We start from the raw sequence: 6,393 nt of genomic DNA, 5'->3' as shown, positions 1-6,393 counted from the left end.
TTAGTGCACCATGCTTAACGGCTTAGAATCGGGACTTCAAAGATGTTTTGAACGTCATGGACCATATGAGATGTTCCAGGAGTTGAAATTAATATTTCAAGCAAATACCCGAGTTGAGAGATATGAAATCTCCAACAAGTTCTACAGCTAAAAGATGGAGGAGAATAGCTCAAGCAGTGAGCATGTGCTCAGATTGTCCGGGTACTACAATCGCTTGAATCAAGTGGGAGTTAATCTTCCAGATAAGATAGTTATTGACAGAATTCTCTAGTCACCATCACCAAGTTAGTAGAACTTCATGATGAACTATAATATGCAAGGGATAACAGAAACAATTCCCAAGCTCTTCGTGATGCTGAAATCGACGAAGGTAGAAATCAAGAAAAACATGAAGTGTTGATGGTTGACAAGACCACTAGTTTCAAGAAAAGGGGCAAAGGGAAGAAGGGGAACTTCAAGAAGAACAGCAAGCAAGTTGCTGCTCAAGTGAAGAAGCCCAAGTCTGGACCTAAGCCTGAGACTAAGTGCTTATGCTGCAAAGGAACTGGTCACTGGAAGCAGAAATACCCCAAGTATTTGGCAGATAAGAAGGATGGCAAAGTGAACAAAGGTATATTTGATATACAGATTATTGATGTGTATTTTACTAGTGTTCGTAGCAACCCTTCGGTATTTGATACTGGTTCAGTTGCTAAGAGTAGTAACTCGAAACGGGAGTTGCAGAATGAACAGAAACTAGTTAAGGGTGAAGTGACGATGTGTGTTGGAAGTAGTTCCAAGATTGATATGATCATCATCGCACACTCCCTATACTTTCGGGATTAGTGTTGAACCTAAATAAGTGTTATTTGGTGTTTGCGTTGAGCATGAATATGATTTGATCATGTTTATTGCAATACGGTTATTCATTTAAATTAGAGAATAATTGTTGTTCTGTTTACATGAATAAAACCTTATATGGTTACACACCCAATGAAAATGGTTCGTTGGATCTCGATCGTAGTGATACACATATTCATAATATTGAAGCCAAAAGATGCAAAGTTAATAATGATAGTGCAACTTATTTGTGGCACTGCCGTTTAGGTCATATTGGTGTAAAGCGCATGAAAAAACTCCATGTTGATGGGATTTTGGAATCACTTGATGCTTGCGAACCATGCCTCTTGGGCAAGATGACTAAAACGCCGTTCTCCGGAACAATGGAGCGAGCAACAGATTTGTTGGAAATCATACATACTGATGTATGTGGTCCGATGAATATTGAGGCTCGTAGCAGGTATCATTATTTTCTGACCTTCACAGATGATTTGAGCAGATATGGGTATATCTACTTAATGAAACAGAAGTCTGAACATTTGAAAAGTTCATATAATTTCAGAGTGAAGTGGAAAATCATCGTAACAAGAAAATAAAGTTTCTACGATCTGATCATGGGGAAGAGTATTTGAGTTACGAGTTTGGTCTTCAGTTAAAACAATGTGAAATAGTTTCACTGCTCACGCCACCTGGAACACCACAGTGTAATGGTGTGTCCGAACATCATAACCGTACTTTATTAGATATGGTGCGATCTATGATGTTTCTTACCAATCTACCACTATCATTTTAGGGTTATGCATTAGAGACAACTGCATTCACGTTAAAAAGGGCACCATCTAAATCCGTTGAGATGACACCTTATGAACTGTGGTTTGGCAAGAAACCAAAGTTGTCGTTTCTTAAAGTTTGGGGCTGCGATGCTTATGTGAAAAAGCTTCAACCTGATAAGCTCGAACCCAAATCGGAGAAATGTGTCTTCATAGGATACCCAAAGGAGACTGTTGGGTACACCTTCTATCACAGATCCGAAGGCAAGACTTTTGTTGCTAAATTCAGAATTTTTCTGGAGAAGGAGTTTCTCTCGAAAGAAGTGAGTGGGAGGAAAGTGGAACTTGATGAGGTAACTGTACCTTCTCCCTTATTGGAAAGTAGTTCATCGCAGAAACCAGTTTCTGTGACGCCTATACCAATTAGTGAGGAAGTTAATGATGATGATCATGGAACTTCAGATCAAGTTATTACTGAACCTCGTAGGTCAACCAGACTAAGATCCGCACCAGAGTGGTACGGTAATCCTGTTCTGGAGGTTATGTTACTAGACCATGACGAACCTACGAACTATGAAGAAGTGATGGTGAGCCCGGATTCCGCAAAATGGCTTGAAGCCATGAAATCTGAGATGGGATCCATGTATGAGAACAAAGTGTGGACTTTGGTTGACTTGCCCGATGATCGGCAAGCAATTGAGAATAAATGGATCTTCAAGAAGAAGACTGACGCTGACGGTAATGTTACTGTCTATAAAGCTCGACTTGTTGCAAAAGGTTTTCGACAAGTTCAAGGGATTGACTACGATGAGACCTTCTCACCCGTAGCAATGCTTAAGTCTGTCTGAATCATGTTAGCAATTGCCGCATTTTATGATTATGAAATTTGGCAAATGGATGTCAAAACTGCATTCCTGAATGGATTTCTGGAAGAAGAGTTGTATATGATGCAACCGGAAGGTTTTGTCGATCCAAAGGCAGCTAACAAAATATGCAAGCTCCAGCGATCCATCTATGGACTGGTGCAAGCATCTCGGAGTTGAAATATACGCTTTGATAAGTTGATCAAAGGATATAGTTTTATACAGACTTGCGATGAAGCCTGTATTTACAAGAAAGTGAGTGGGAGCACTACAGCATTTCTGATAAGTATATGTGAATGACATATTGTTGATCGGAAATAATGTAGAATTATTCTGCAAAGCATAAAGGAGTGTTTGAAAGGAGTTTTTCAAAGAAAGACCTCGGTGAAGCTGCTTACATATTGAGCATCAAGATCTATAGAGATAGATCAAGACGCTTGATAAGTTTTTCAATGAGTACATACCTTGACAAGATTTTGAAGTAGTTCAAAATAGAACAGTCAAAGAAAGAGTTCTTGCCTGCGTTACAAGGTGTGAAATTGAGTAAGACTCAAAGCCCGACCACGGCAGAAGATAGAAAGAGAATGAAAGTCATTCCCTATGCCTCGGCCATAGGTTCTATAAAGTATGCCATACTGTGTACTAGATCTATTATATACCCTACACTGATTTTGGCAAGGGAGTACAATAGTGATCTCGGAGTAGATCACTGGACAGCGGTCAAAATTATCCTTAGTGGAATAAGGATATGTTTCTCGATTATGGAAGTGACAAAAAGTTCGTCGTAAAGGGTTACGTCGATGCAAGTTTTGACACTAATCTAGATGACTCTAAGTCTCGGTCTAGATACATATTGAAAGTGGGAGCAATTAGCTAGAGTAGCTCCGTGCAGAGCATTGTAGACATAGAAATTTGCAAAATACTTACGGATCTGAATGTGACAGACCCGTTGACTAAAATTATCTCACAAGCAAAACATGATCACACCTTAGTACTCTTTGGGTGTTAATCACATAGCGATGTGAACTAGATTATTGACTCTAGTAAACCCTTTGGGTGTTGGTCACATGACGATGTGAACTATGGGTGTTAATCACATGGTGATGTGAACTATTGATGTTAAATCACATGGCGATGTGAACTAGATTATTGACTCTAGTGCAAGTGGGAAACTGAAGGAAATATGCCCTAGAGGCAATAATAAAGTTATTATTATTTCCTTATATCATGATAAATGTTTATTATTCATGCTAGAATTGTATTAACAGGAAACATGATACATATGTGAATACATAAACAAACAGAGTGTCACTGGTATGCCTCTACTTGACTAGCTCGTTGATCAAAGATGGTTATGTTTCCTAGCCATAGACATGAGTTGTCATTTGATTAACGGGATCATATCATTAGGAGAATGATGTGATTGACTTGACCCATTCCGTTAGCTTAGCACACGATCGTTTAGTATTCTGCTATTGCTTTCTTCATCACTTATACATGTTCCTATGACTATGAGATTATGCAACTCCCATTTACCGGACGAACACTTTGTGTGCTACCAAACGTCACAACATAACTGGGTGATTATAAAGGTGCTCTACAGGTGCTTCCTTAGGTACTTGTTGGGTTGGCGTATTTCGAGATTAGGATTTGTCACTCCGATTGTCGGAGAGGTATCTCTGGGCCCACTTAGTAATGCACATCACTATAAGCCTTGCAAGCATTGTAACTAATGAGTTAGTTGCGGGATGATGTATTATAGAACGAGTAAAGAGACTTGCCGGTAACGAGATTTCACTAGGTATTGAGATACCGACGATCGAATCTCGGGCAAGTAACATACCGATGACAAAGGGAACAACGTATGTTGTTATACGGTCTGACCGATAAAGATCTTCATAGAATATGTGGGGGCCAATATGAGCATCCAGGTTCCGCTATTGGTTATTGACCGGAGACGTGTCTCGGTCATGTCTACATAGTTCTCGAACCCGTAGGGTCCGCACGCTTAAAGTTCGATGACGGTTATATTATGAGTTTATATGTTTTGATGTACCGAAGGTAGTTCGGAGTCCCGGATGAGATCGGGGACATGACGAGGAGTCTCGAAATGGCCGAGACGTAAAGATCGATATATTGGACGACTATATTCGGACTTCGAAAAGGTTCCGAGTGATTCGGGTATTTATCGGAGTACCGGAGAGTTACGGGAATTCGCCGGGGAGAAGTATTGGGCCTTATTGGGCCATACGGGAATAGAGGAGAGAGGCCAAAAGGAAGGAGGCGCGCACCCCCCCCCCTCTGGTCCGAATTGGACAAGGGGTGCAGCCCCCTTTTCCTTCTCCCTCTCCCCTCTTTCCTTCTCTCCTACTCCAACAAGGAAAGGAGGAGTCCTACTCCCGGTGGGAGTAGGACTCCCCCCTTGGCGCGCCCTCCTCCTAGGGTCGGCCTCCTCCTCCCTTGCTCCTTTATATACGGGGGCAGGGGGCACCCCATAGACACAACAATTGATCTCTTGATCTCTTAGCCGTGTGCGGTACCCCCCTCCACCATAGTCCACCTCGATAATACTGTAGCGGTGCTTAGGCGAAGCCCTGCGTCGGTAGAACATCATCATCGTCACCACGCCGTCATGCTAACGGAACTCTCCCTCAAAGCTCGGCTAGATCGGAGTTCGAGGGACATAATCGAGCTGAACGTGTGCTGAACTCGGAGGTGCCGTGCGTTCGGTACTTGATCGGTCGGATCGTGAAGACGTACGACTACATCAACCGCGTTGTGCTAACGCTTCCGCTTTCGGTCTACGAGGGTACGTGGACAACACTCTCCCCTCTCGTTGCTATGCATCACCATGATGTTGCGTGTGCGTAGATTTTTTTTGAAATTACTATGTTCCCCAACACGCGCCCCCACCTTCGTGGCCAGGGTGTGGGCCCCCTCTGGTTGATTCTTTCGCCAGTATTTTTTATATATTCCAAAACGTGCCTCCGTGAAGTTTCAGGACTTTTGGAGTTGTGCAGAATAGGTCTCTAATATTTGCTCCTTTTCCAGCCCAGAATTCCAGCTGCCGGCATTCTCCCTCTTCATGTAAACCTTGTAAAATAAGAGAGAATAGGCATAAGTATTATGACATAATGTGTAATAACAGCCCCTAATGCAATAAATATCAATATAAAAGCATGACGCAAAATGGACGTATCAAACAACGCCCATGGATTAACCGTTCATTGCCGAGTTTCTTATCTCTCTTAGCATGGGAGAGATCGAGTTCCATGCAAGTTGGGTCAACGACCATAGATATATGGTAAAACACCAGATTGCTTAAGTGTTGTTAATACCAGATGATACTCATGCATTGCTGCGGGAATTGGTTGACATATAATTTGATAAGATTTACTCGTATGGAATAGGAATTCTAAATCAATAATATAAGAACTATTTTTTCATATTTAGTTTTATAAATGAGAATTTTAAATTAGTAATATAAGAACTAAAATTTAAAATAGATACAATTTACTATATTTAATTATCGAGCCGAGTCTTTTCTCATGCATATCTGCATATTGATGTGGGCCTTTTCCATGCATATTTGCATGTTAGGATGGTATGTGTGCATGTTGAAAGAAATAGATTAGTGGGGGTTAGTGTATTGCCCACTGTCTTAACCTACTTTGGGCCAGTTCTAGCTTTGCTGAGTTTGTTGCCCATCACAACTATTTATTTCCAGCCTTCCAAATAGCAGCCCTGCCAACTTCATGTGTCCTGCTAGAGTATCATCGTCGTATTACTTTTCTACCACTACATGAGATTTTTTTGAGACAATACCACCACATGAGATGGAATCAGATAATTGGATCCTGGACTTAGATAAGCATCAACTCAATACAAAAATGCTGAACACGCGGGCCTCTTACAGGAGATTTACGAGCCCTTTCTAATTT

This window comes from Triticum aestivum, chromosome 6D, assembly GCF_018294505.1.
Source record: "Triticum aestivum cultivar Chinese Spring chromosome 6D, IWGSC CS RefSeq v2.1, whole genome shotgun sequence".
NCBI classification, from domain to species: Eukaryota; Viridiplantae; Streptophyta; class Magnoliopsida; order Poales; family Poaceae; genus Triticum; species Triticum aestivum.
Note: the sequence above shows the minus strand (reverse complement) of the source record.